The sequence below is a fragment of the Lemur catta genome, chromosome X (genome assembly GCF_020740605.2).
Source record: "Lemur catta isolate mLemCat1 chromosome X, mLemCat1.pri, whole genome shotgun sequence".
Taxonomy (NCBI): domain Eukaryota; kingdom Metazoa; phylum Chordata; class Mammalia; order Primates; family Lemuridae; genus Lemur; species Lemur catta.
This window is the reverse complement of record NC_059155.1, coordinates 49,402,635-49,415,311: the sequence shown is the minus strand read 5'-3', so window position 1 is coordinate 49,415,311 and position 12,677 is coordinate 49,402,635. Positions and strand designations below refer to the sequence as shown.

The 12,677-nt window shown below is 53.7% G+C and overlaps 1 long non-coding RNA gene across 1 annotated transcript; it reads right to left on the bottom strand.

Moving 5' to 3' along the window:
* Positions 1-7,137: 7,137 nt before the first annotated feature.
* Positions 7,138-12,360, bottom strand: LOC123628328. The gene is made up of 4 exons (XR_006731605.1): positions 12,289-12,360; positions 11,796-11,991; positions 9,053-9,200; positions 7,138-7,351 (listed from the first exon to the last, which is right to left on the bottom strand). It is a non-coding gene; the product is annotated as an uncharacterized LOC123628328 (long non-coding RNA).
* Positions 12,361-12,677: the final 317 nt, after the last annotated feature.

Below are 12,677 nucleotides of genomic sequence, written 5' to 3'. Positions count from 1 at the left end.
TGCATCCTGGCCCACGTGTCCCCACCCCCTCCCCAATGCCAGTGCACTGCAGCTTCCTCCTGGTGGTACATTCTGCCCATTCTCCAAGCGCATGAGATTTGGGTGAGGTTTGGACTCCACTCAGGATGGTGGTGGAGCTATAGATGTAGTGATCGTCAGAGCTGATGTGGGCCTTAGAGACTGCCATAAACAGGCACCTTATGGGCCACTTAAGACCCTTGAAGTGTTTTCTTTGGCTCACATACTGCCTACATTAAGAAGAAATTAGCTGCCATCATTTAAAATTCAGGAGATTTTTACATAAAAATCCAGATTTATAACTTCTAAAAAAACTCTGAAGCTCTAGTAATACTGAGCTCACATTCTCACAAGGCAACAGACAGCTGGAGCTGAGCGGCAGCTGTCCCCTGAGCCAGGGCACATACTCTTGGCTTCTTCACGGTCCCCACCTGCTTGAGTTTGCCCTTCATGGTGCAAATGGGGAAATTGAGGCCCAGAGAAAAAGGAAGACATTTGCCCAAGGTCACACAGCCAGGTTGGGGGACAGAGCCAAGATTAGAACCCAGGCCTCGTGCCTGCCACCTGTCTTGACCCCTTTCCCCCTTTCCCCTTCCCCCTCCTCCGCAGAGCTCTGTCACAGGCCACAAGGCCCCTCTGCCAGGGCCATCCCCTGTGTTCCCAAGGCCTGGCAGCCTCTGGGGCCAGGCATTGTCCAGCCGCCTTCCTGCATAGCCCCTTCAGCCCCCGGGCCCCAGCCCCAGCCCCAGCCCAGGCCCCCTTCGGGTGAGAGCAGAGGCGCGGCGGGGCCTCTGCAGCCCGGCCCCATCTCCCGCAGCTCTGAACAAGAATCTCATTAAGTGCAGGGGGCGGCCGCCGCCGGGCCTGGGGCGCCCTGACCACAGAGCTGGCTTCCTTCTGCAAACAGCCCCGGCCTGCCCAGCCCGGCCGCGCACGGAGGGGGCACCGCAGCGGCCCCTCTCCGCCTGCCCCATCCCTGCTTGGTCTCCCCACTGCTCCTCCGCCCCCCCTTTAGTGCTCTCCCCCTTCTGCTCCTTCTTTCCTCCCTCATTCCTGCTCTGCTTCTGCCTCTTGCTGTCTTGGTTTTTTCCGTTCTTCTTCGTGGTCTGGTTTCCTATCGCAGCCTCAGAGGCCTGCCTGCTTCCCTCTGTCTCCATCTTGCTGCAGCACCACCTTGCTGCCCCCGAGGGGCGCCCTCCTGGGTCTGTCTCTCGCCCTCCATCTCTGGGTTTTACCCTGTCTCACCTCCCCCGTCTCTCCAGCGCTCTCTCTCCCTCAGGTCTCCCTCACTCCAGGCCTCAGAGTCAGCGACTCTCTCCCTCACTCGGGCTCTCTGGCCTGCTCTGAGTCTGAGTTTCCGAGGCAGCCACAGGCGCTTCTGGGGAGGTTTGCTGCGCTGGATAAACATGGCCCCAGCAGCAGGACGTGAGGAATTCTGCTGACGGCGCTTTCCTCGGGGGCTGAGGAGGGGCGGTGTGAGCCGGCGGCCAGGGGCCTCAAGGAGAGGGCATTGTCCTTTCCATGCCCATGTCCCTGCCTTCTGCACCTACCAGCCAGCTCAGGGTCTCTCCCCAGCTGGAAAAGAGGAACGGGCCCCAAGGGGCTGCTCGCCCGGCCTAGCCCACTCACCAACCACCTCCCCCAATGCACACACCATATGCACGCACGTCCCTCCAGTATCTGCAGCCCAGAACCAGCTAGATGGAATTTAGTGCTATGTTTCTCCTGGCCTGGCCTGCCTAGACCTCAGAGGTAGGGGCTGTGGGGAAGGGAAACAACCCAGGGGCCTCTGAAGCGAAGGTCCTTTGAGGCAAGGACCCATTAGAGATAGTGGCAGCCACCCCTCTGCTCCCAGACAACACCCTGCCCTTTGCCATGGCTGTATATTTACAAGCCCTACCCCCAGAGAAAAGCCTGTCCGCCTTCCCCTCCCACCTATTCTGAGGCCTCATCCCACTGTCGGTCAGAAGCTTCTTCAGTCAAACCGGAATCCTTCGTCCCGAGGTTCAGGTACACAGAGTGTAGGTGTACCAAGATGTGCACAGCGTGTGGCGCATGTGTGGTGGCGTGGCTGAAGCTGTGTGTGCCTAGGCAGAGTGGAGAGGGGGCGGTCTGTCTGTGGGTGTGTGGCCGGGGCAGCGGTGACACAGGGCTCACGGAGCTCAGAGGAGAGATGATGCCCCAGTGGCGGAGGGGCCGAGGGGGAGAGGCCTGATATGGTGGGAGAAACAGTGGTCTCAGTGCCGAGGGAGGGGATGTGGCAGAAGGAACCGGGTGATGTGAATCTGGGAGGCTTCCTGAAGAAGAATCTGGGGCAGATTTGTAGGAAGAGTCTTTCAGACTAAGAACATCAAGGGCTATGGAGTTGTGCGGAGATGCCAGAGGGTCTTCAGTGGCACGCAGGGGAGCCTGCCTCCAGGAACTGTTACAGCAAGTGTCACATTGAGTGGTCCCGAGGACAAACCGAGCGGCACACGGAGAGTCGGAGAATCAAGGTTTATTCGCCGGCGGGCTCAGAGGGGGGTCTCGCCACCAAATTCTGAGCCCCGTCTACCCAATTTTTCCCACTTTTATTAAGTTGGGGTGATCCAAGGGGTGGGGTCTCAGGTGACTAATGCCCACCAGGTAATAGGTTAGTTGATGTGTCAGGTAATAGATTAGTATTATGTTGCTGCGCCAGGTAATAGGTTTAGTGTTATGCTGATGTGCCGGGTAATAGATTAGTTGATGGGCCAGGTGTTGGTTAGTATTCTGCTGATGCGGGTCTTCCCTGAGGGGTGGGGCTCTCAGGTGGCTGCTGTGCTAAGTAATAGATGCGGATTTTCCTTATCAGAACAAACATTCACCTGACACTTACTGGTAGTGTGAACAACTCACCTCAGTTTGCTCAGGATTTAGCATTGAAAATCCCACATCCTGAGAGACCCCCTCAGTCCCAGGTAAACCAGGACAGGTGGCCACCCTACCTACCTACTGACCTACCCACCCACCCTACCTATCAGGCAGTGTGCACCTGATGGCTCATTTCAACCTCACAACCACCCTTGGCAGGTGTAGTGTATTAGCCCCATTTTACAGATGAGAAAATGGAAGCCAAGAACATGTAAATAACTTGCTTTCATGTCACCCAGTGAATGTCCAGTTAGAACCCAAGTTCTGTTGTTTCACTGCACTGAGTTTTTTTATCCTAGTCTCAGAAACCTTCAGAGACAAACTTAGTAACACCCCGCTCCACCTCCCCCCCACATTCCAACCTCAACAGTTTCAAAGTCCTGACATGAGGCAGTGTCATTTGGACCTACTGTCCAAGTTCCACTGGGCTGCGGCTGGGAGTGGGGGTGGGCTAGGCGAAGGGGGGGGGGCTCGTCTCCTTCAGCTCCAGGCCTACAGGGCTTCACTGTGGACTGCCACCTGTTGATTTTTTGACTTCTCCCCCAGTTGGGGGCAGGACCAGCTGCTGGGGGGTGAGGGTGGGAGGCGGAAGCTGGGGAAGTGTTGGGGGGGGTGTCTCTAGGGCCTTGCTGGGTTCCTGGGCTCCAGGTGGTGGGTCTGGGCAGGGCTGGCCCAACATCTGAGAGCAGGCTGGGGGCTGGGCCCCAGGAGTCCCACACTGCTGGTCAGTGCCTCCGGTGTGCTGGGGTGTGAGGAAGCGGCCACAGAGCAAACAAACAGAGCCTGTGAGGACAGGAAGCAATTACAGACCACCCGGCCTAGGCTGACTGCGGAGCTGGTTGTGGGGGGGCAGGCTGAGGCAGGAATAGGCGGCCAGCTAGGTGTGGCCTGGGGCTAGGCCAGGGAATACGATGAACAGGCTCCTGGGCTGACAGGATTCTGGAGAGGCCATAGCAAGTGTCCCCCTGCCTGGGAGGAAATCTCTCCCACTTAGAAAATAACTCCAGAGAAAGGGCTGCCTCAGTGCGCAGGGGACTTCTGGTCAGACAGGCCTTTGGGGCCTGTCCCTTCTGCTCTCTGAGCCTCAGTTTTTCCATCTGTATAATGAGGTGGTTGGAATAGTCTCCAACAGTCCCAGGTTTCACTGTCTGTAACGCCATAAAGTTGCTGAGAGCTAAGGATTTCTTAGCTAACAAGGATTTATTGAGTGTCAGCTGTATGCAGGCCCTGGCTAAATGGTGGGGGTGGAGGAATTTGGACCCCCCCCACCCTCCCACGGAGGTGGGGTGGGAATTTTCTCTCTTTGAGGAATAGTATTATCTTTAAAAAATGCTCTGTATTGAATGTTTACATGGGCTGGGAAGTTTATTGAAATGGTCTCATTGAATTTCCCCCTAAATCTGTGAAGTAGGTAGTGCTATTATTATTCCTATTTTATAGAATGAGGAAACTAAGACAAAGGGATGTTAGTTTACCTAGATCAGTCTTCCTTCAACGTCAGTGCTCTGACCCACAGCTCTAAATTGCTTCTGTTGCAGATGGTAAACCAATAACTGCCCTCGTTCTGTATAATGTGCTTTTCTCCTCATCGTCTGATTTCAGCTTCATGGCAGGTGTGTGGGCCTGGTGATACTTGTCCCCACTTTACAGATAAGGAGATTGAGGATCAGAGCACTAGGGTGCAACCAGACTCCCCTCTTCCCCCACGTGGTCCCTCCCTGGCTCCAACAGAAAGCCAGCAGCACTCCCGTAGTGCCTGGGAAGTGTCCCATCTTGTCACCTGCCGCCCTCCCACAGGGGCATTATTTAGCCCTTTTTTCTGGCCTGGGTGTCTGCAGCCTCCCCCTTTCTCCCTTCCCCAAGGGTTTATTGAGCACCTACGGTGTTCCGGGAATTGCTCTGGGAGTTTCTGTGCGTTAGTCCCGCAATCTTCATAGCCACTCTGTGAAGCAATTTAAACCCTCATTTTGTGGATGAGAGAACTGACACTCAGGAGCTCCCAGGGAGCCCTGGAGCATTCCAGCCTCCTTCCTTCCCAGGACCCAGTGCAAGGGCCTTGGGGGTCTGTCCCCTCCCAGGACTCCCTCCTGGAGCTGCCTGGCCAAGGCCAGATCTTCCTCTGAGCTTCTGGAATCAAGGCCGGTTCAGCCTCTCTCACCGTGCCCTTCTTCCTCCCTCCCAACTCTGGCTCCATTTTCTGACTTGCGTGGAGCTGGGGCTCAGGCCCACTCAGGCCGCTTTGGGGCCATAGCCTCAGTGCTCTTGTGCTGCTGGGCCCTCAGCTCATAGGTCTGGCCTAACTTTTGACCTGAATTGCCTCATCTCCTCCTCGCTACAATCTAATGAGGTAGATACTGTTATTATGGCCATCATTGCCATTTTGCAGATAAGGAAAGTGAGCACAGGGAGGTAAGGGGATTGCCCAAGGTCATGCAGCTGGTGAGGGGCAGAGCCAGGATTCACACCCAAGCCTGCTGGTGCAGAGCCACCCTGAAGTTCCTTAAGTGTCATCCTTAAGGAGCATGGCCTTGACCCTGAGGCAAGAGAAAGTAATTGAGGGGCTTAGTTTAGGAAGGACATAATCTGCTTTGCCTATGACAACAATCTGTCCGGCAGTAGTGAGGAGGACTTGGAGGGGCATATGAGAGGCAAAGGACACTAGTGAGAAGGCTGGGGCAGCTAGAATCCCAGGGAGGAATGGTGGTAGCCTGGCTGAAGGCAGTGACAGCAGCCGTGGACAGACAGGGGCAGAGATAGGGGACATTTTGGACGTGAAATCTGCTCCCACTCCTCAGCTCCTCAGGCTGAAGCTGTGTGCCCTGGACAGAAGTGGTGCCTGCCCCTCAGGAAGGCATACCCTTTTCTAAATTTTCTGCTCAAAGGGGTGCCATGTAGACTAAGCTGGGGGCCCTGACTGGAAGGCCACCTGAGACAGAGGGCAGTCTCCAAGAGGCTTGGCTGGAGGAAGGGTCTAAGCTGACCTCTCCTCTCTTGCACCCTGCTGTGCCCTGGAGCTCCCCACAAGGTGGGGCAGATTGTGACAATAGGGGGAAATGCAACAGACTTAAGTGTGTGTGTATTTTGGGAGGAGTCTAGAAGGGTAGACAGCAAACTGTTACCAGGGGTATAAGGGATAAAGAGACTTAACTTTTGGCCACATACACTTAGGCATTGTGGGAATTTACTTACAAGGAACACGTTTAGTTTAAAGAAAAATAATAGAAGTATTTTTAAAAGGAATAAAACCCTAATGCTCAGGGTTGATGTGAATATCAATTGAGATAATGGACATTGCTTTGCAAATTGAGGGGTTGAGATAACTGATTAGTGATATTCCCACCCTCTCAAGTGAAAAAGAAAAAGGCAAAATGTCCCCAGGCTGATGATTGTTCCCAGGCTCAGACAGAGCCTTGGCTGCCCTGAACCCTGGGAAGTAGGTGGTCAAACTCAGCTGCCCTGGGCTCCTCAATGGTTGCCCTTATCCCGTCAGCCCCCTGGGGCCTTGCAGAGTTTGCACAAAAGGGAGCTTTACTTGTAGGCCTTTGCTGGGGCCCTGGGAATCGGTGACAAATTGAATGGGATAATAAGTTGATTAAAGCTGTCCCATATGTGGGGCATCCCAGGGCAGAGGAAAGAGGCTTGGCCAGGGAGTCACACAGGGCACCTAGACTCCTGAGCCACAGACTCCCTAAGGAAACTTAGGCTAGTCCCTCCCTTTCTCTGGGCCTCAGTTTCCCCATCTATACAACAAGGAGACTGGCAGACGTGGTCTCTTAGGGCCGTGCCAGCACTAACGTTCCAGGAGTCTCTAATTAAAACTGTCCCCTGTGTATTAATCTTCTCGTCAAGTTTTAATTAATGGCTGATGGCGCCAGAGCAGGCACCAGCTGCCACCCCCCTGCTGGGAAGCAGGGGACACCCACAGGATGCTTGACCTGATAATCACTGCTAAGTGGCCTCTATCCTCATATCCTCATCTCTCCAGCCTAGGCCTCCTCTCATAGCTCAATGCTTTTTTCACTACACTACACCGCCCAGGGTTTTAGGGCTGGTGTGTGTATATGTGTGTTCGATGATGGTAAAAGGTATAGCCTTCATATCAGCTCTGCCACCAACTGGCTCTATGATCTTGGTTTGTAACTTAACCTCTCTGATCTTCAGTTTCCTCTTCCATCAAATGGGAATAGCATTTGGCTGCAAGTAACAGAAAAATCAACTCAAAATGGCTTAACCAATAAGCACATTTATTATCCCACAGAGGAAGTCCTAAGGAAGGGGGCTTTGGTGGTTGGCTTATTCAGCATCAAGGACTCCATTCTTTCCATCTTTCTGCTCCACCACTCTTAACTCTTGGCTTTTGTCTTCAGGCCTGCCCCATCATGGTCATAAGGTAGCCGCAGCAGCTCCAAGTATCACACTTTAATTCAACAAAATCCAAACCCTGGGAGAAGTAACAGCTTGGCCTTGTGTCCTTTTATAAGAATAAGACAGCCTTCCCGAGAACACCCCTGCAGTTTCCTGTCTGTGCCTTTTATTGGCCAGAATTGTGCCACATGCCAGGCTGAACCCAACCACGTGGCAAAAGGGTTGGCATTATCATGACTGACTTACACCAGTCTTCTCAACCCTGGCTACACCTTAGAATTTCCCGGGGTGCTTTCAAAGAATACCAGTGCCCAGACTGCACTCCAAGACCACTTTAATCTCTGAAGAAGGGGCCCCATTACGAGTATTTTTAAAAAGCTCTCCAAGTGAGTCACATATGCAGTCAGGTATGAACTACTGGCTTAGATTAACCAAGATTCAGATTCCCTATAGCCCAGCCTCCCATGTGCTGTCTGCTCAGAAGCGGGTGAACAAAACTGGGGCTCTGAGAGAAAAGGGGAAATGGTGATGAATGGTTGTTGGCTACCCAATATCCATATACACCGTTTGTCCCATATTAGCACCAGGAGCGGGGCTGAAACCCATGCAAACATGTGTCCTCCAGAGAGATTTCCCACCAGGACTGGCCCTGCCTTTAGACTGCAAGGCTCTGACTATCCCAAACCTAGCTACGTGTCAGATTCTCCTGAAATGCCTGTTAAAAAAATGATTCCTGGGCCCACCTAATGGCTATGGAGTCAGAATCTTTTAGAATGGAGTTCAAGAACACACACATGTGCATGCATGCACATGCACACATACACATTTGTTAATTCCTTGGGTGATTCTGAAGCAGCTTATGTATAGAGTATGTTTTGGAATGATTGCTCCACATATCTCCCTCATGGGCCTCAAATGGTTCCTGGAAGTCCACCGTTAGGGTCGCTTTTCTGAGTTAAACCATCATCTCTGGTACTCTTGCCCCCCCAACAATTAATGCATGTTACATTTTCGGTTGTTAAGGAGAAGTAGCTAGAAAGTCACTGAGAGTCTCTTGGCTTTGGTTTCCTTTTTCTTAAAATGAGGGTAATAATGCTCACCTCATCTGTAATTGCAAAGGGCCCATGAGACAACAGAAAGTAGTTTGTCACCAGAACATGTGGAGGGGATAGTGTGAAAATATCTGTGCACTGGGACACTGGACGTCAGTGTTTTAGTCCTGTCACTGGGTCCCCTTGGGCCAGCCATTTCTGTTCTCCAAACCCCCAAACCTCCAGTTTATAATTTGTGAAATGTGAGGGGTTGCATACGTGGGCAGATTGACTTTTCTTTGCAGCATTCTTAATGACACAACCAGAACCTCTTCCGCAGAAATCATTTACCACTTTAGCCTTGCCATCCCCTATGGGTAGGACAGAAGTCCTCTGTGCTTGGCAGGACAAGGGCAGAGGGAAAAGGTTGGGCTGTGGGTTCTTCTCAGGGAAGCAAGGCTGGAGTGGTGGTGGGTGTCCAAGATGAGGTCCACGGAAACCTCAAATGAATGAGGAAGGTTTCTAAAGACCCATTCTCAGGGCCTCAGAATTTCTACTGGGGTCTTTGCGGCCCTTAGCTTGGCTCACTGGAGTTTCCAATGCCCCTGCTCCAGAGGATGCCCCCCAACAACAATCTATTGAACATTACGTGCCAGGCATTGAGGGGTTCATGAGGTCTGTAGGTCCCAGCCCTGGCCCCGAGGCTCTGCATCCCACTCCAGACCCTGGATTTTCTGTTCTCCTACCTTTCTTTGCTCCACATCTGGCTCCAGGTCAAATGTGGATTTTTTCAGCCAGCAGGCCTGAGAGCGTCCATCTGTGGAGCGGGAGCCAGAGCCAGGACCAGAGGCAGTCCGACAAGGAGTGCATCCGTCAGCTGAGCCCAGGCCAGGGCTGGGAAAGAAGGCCATGCGGGGTGTCAGGCCACCCAGGACGCAGGGTGGGGAGGGGAGCTTCTGGGTACGCCAAGAAGGTTTGTTCTGGCCGAGGCAGTCCGAGGAGTGGGAGGATCCAAGATGAGGAATCCTAGGTCTAGTCCCCTGAGTACTACTAACGCTTTGTGTGACCTTGAGCCGTCCCTGCCTCTCTCTGGGCCTCAGTCTCTTCATTTGTAGCATGAAGAGGTTGGATTCGAATCCCAGAGTCACGGAATCTCAGGGTTGGAAGTACCCTTAGAGGCCATCTAGTCTCTGCCCCCACCTGGTGCCCCACCTGCTGCTTCCTGCCCGGTGGTCACCTAAACTTTGCTTGCATACCTCCAGTGATGGGAAGCTCCCTTCCTTCAGTGGCACCCTGTTTTACCTCAGCATGGTTGTCTGTTAGATGTTTCATCTGAAATTGGTCTTCCTGTGGCTTCCATCAAAGGTTCTACCTAGCTCTGTCTCCTGGGGCCATACACCTCATCTGCCCTGTGACGGCCCTTCAGAGGTCTGAAGTCAGAGTCCTCGTTCTCCTGAGTTTACCCTTCTCCAGCCAGATAGCCGCTTTAGCTCTGCCTGTTCTCACAGAGCCTGGTCTGCGATCCTTTATTGTGTGGGTCCCATAACTGGACAAAGTCCCCCAGATGGGGTCTTGGCAAGGCTACAGAGGACCAGAACATCACCTTGTTCCTTCCAGATATGATAATTCTTGTAGTTGGACCTAAGGTTCCATTTGGTTTATAGGGTTTCCACTAGCTTGTGAGCTCCATGACGGTGGGGGCTTTTCTGATTCCTTTGTGTGACCCAGTGCCCACCCCAGGGCCTTGTTTGGAGGTGGCATCAGAACTTGTGTGTTGAGGCAGCTGAGAGCCAGGGGCCTTTGCGTGCGTGCGCGCGCGCGCGTGTGTGTGTGTGTGTGTGTGTGTGTATAGCACTGTGAATGCAGTCATGTGCTTGTACCCTGTATGCAGGCTGAACTAGAAGAGTGGACTGGGCCATGGAAGGACCCAGGTCATCCATATACATTCAGGCAGCCTCCTCCCATCCCCCCTTGCCTGCTGCATTTGGCACATAGTAAGGGCCAGGTGTGGGGGCCTGGTGGCTCTGGTGTTCATCAGTGCCCAGGGCCTGGGGAGGCTGGTATCTGTATATGCAGTGTGTCTCTCCCAGCTCTGTATGCAACTTGCCAATGTTGTTTACGGCCCTCAGTGTCTGAGGCAGGAGGAGGCGGCTGTGTCCCATCCGTTGGCAGGGGTGACCTGGGGATCTGTCTGAGACAGTAGGAAATGACTGTGCCCCGTCAGTCGGCAGGGGTGTTCCTGGCTGGCGGAAGAGGAGGTAGGGCGACGGCTGAGCCCTGTCATTTGACAGGGGTATTCCCAGCTGTCTGCATGAGGAGGGGGAGGCAGCTGCCCTGGCAGGCGGCTGGGGTATCCTGACCATGCCTGCTCTGACGTGGCTCATCTCTGTGTGTGTGTGTCCTCTTGCCACTCAGCTGTCATCGGCCCCAAACACCACAAGGAAAGTCAGCCTCACCAGAGCTCAAGGTCATGGGAAGGACACTTCAATTATTCTAATGTCATCTGTCTGGGTCGCAGTGGAGTGGATAGCCACTGGCTTCAGGGTTGGCAGGAGGGAATGCGTGCCAGGGAAGGACAGGGCAGATGAAGGGAAGGAGAGGGAGGGCCACAAAGGGAACCTGTGGGCCATCTTGAGCAAAGGGAGCCAGCAGAGGCCTCTCCAGACACACAGCCATAGACGGTCACTTTCAGAGCCTGTTTGTGCAGTTGGAGGAGCAGCAAGGGCAAGCGTGAGTTTGGGACTTGGAAAGACCTGGGTCCTAGTCCTGTTCTGCTGCTTCCTGGCTGTCTGGTCTTTTTCTCATCTGTGAAATGGAGATGAAAAGCACAGGTACCGTGGTACACGCCCAGGAAATGGAAGGCCCCTTCTTGCCTTCCCTCCTCTCTGAGGCTGCCTGAATGAGACAGCCAGTGGCTGGCAAAGGCAGGGATGGAAATTGCCTTTTGGGGGCCTCTTACTAGGCTTGTCCCAAGACTGGTCCAGAGTCTCTTTTCTCTTGACCCCTTCCCCTTGGCTGGGAAGCCCAGTTAGCATAGAAGAAAGAGGGGCCAGAGTCCCTATGAGAGACTCCTCCGCCAGCTCTAGCTGCCACCTGGGGATTCCTGGAATCCCTCACCTATGGGGCTAAAAATACTCCAACTTCACAGCCTAAACCGTTCTTCTTCTATCCGCTCCTCAGAGGGGAGGGGATGAGTGTTGGTGCAAATGGGGAAACTGAGGCTCTGTTCAGTGACTTCTCCCAAGTCACACAGCTGTGGCATCGATACAGGATTCAAACCCACTGTCCCTTTAATCTTGTATATCATCACCCTACCTCCTCCATCCCACCCCAGCATCGTAGCCCCTGGCGTAACAGACTGACTACTCACGGTTTCCAAAGCACTCCCTGCGTCTTCCTGCCTCTGTTTTTTCCTCACCCGGCTCCTTTGGCCTGGAATGTCCACCCGCCCGGCCCTGTCCCACCCCTCCCGCTTCCGCCCCTTCTCACCTCCTGTGCCTGTGGAAACCCTCCTTATTCTTCAGAGCTGTGACATGTCTTCTGATTCCTGAAAGCTGGGAGACTTCCTGTGCTCCCAGAGAGCTTTGCTGCTTTCTTGTCTTGTGTCACTAGACGCTGAGCCCACAGAGCAAGACAAATCTTGGAGATCGTTGAGCCAAACACTCTCAGTGCTCTCAGAAGGCACCTAGGAGAGCCAGAGAGAGGAAGGGGCTCGAATATTCTCCCGCTTTTCTCCCTAACCCTCTGGCCACTGTTCCACACTCTCTTTCCTGTTGGAGGTCCTCAGGGCTCTCAACCCTTTCCCCTCCCTCCCTTCTCCTCCCCTTCTCCTTTCCCCCATCCCCAGGGGAGCTCCTCTGTCATACTGGCCTTAAGGACAGTATTTCTAATTGCTTTCAGGTCATCTCCACCTAGATGTCATCTACTCATGTCCAATTCAACATGTCCCAACCAAATCCATCCACTGCCATCCCCTCCACACCTGCTCTTGTTCCTGTGGCCTCTCTCTCAATTCATGGCACCACAACATGCCCAGCAGCATTCATGGTCACCCTCCACACCTCTTTCTCCCCCGACCCCATCACATCCGGTCAACGCCAAGTCCCGCCCACTCTGCCTCCTGCTCCACAGCCCCCGCCCTACTCCAGGCCTCATCATCTGTTGCCTGTGGTGGCCTCCTCCCCTCTCTTCCCGCACCTCCGCTGTTCACGGCCACCAGCCCATTTACCATAAGATAGTCAGAGGGAGGATTCAAAAGGCAAAGCAGGTTTATTACTGCCATGCTCAGAAACCCCAGTGGCTTCTCAGAGATTGAGAATAAAGGTCAGGGCCCTGTAGGATCTCAGCTTGCTCTCCTCCTCTCTGCATTTT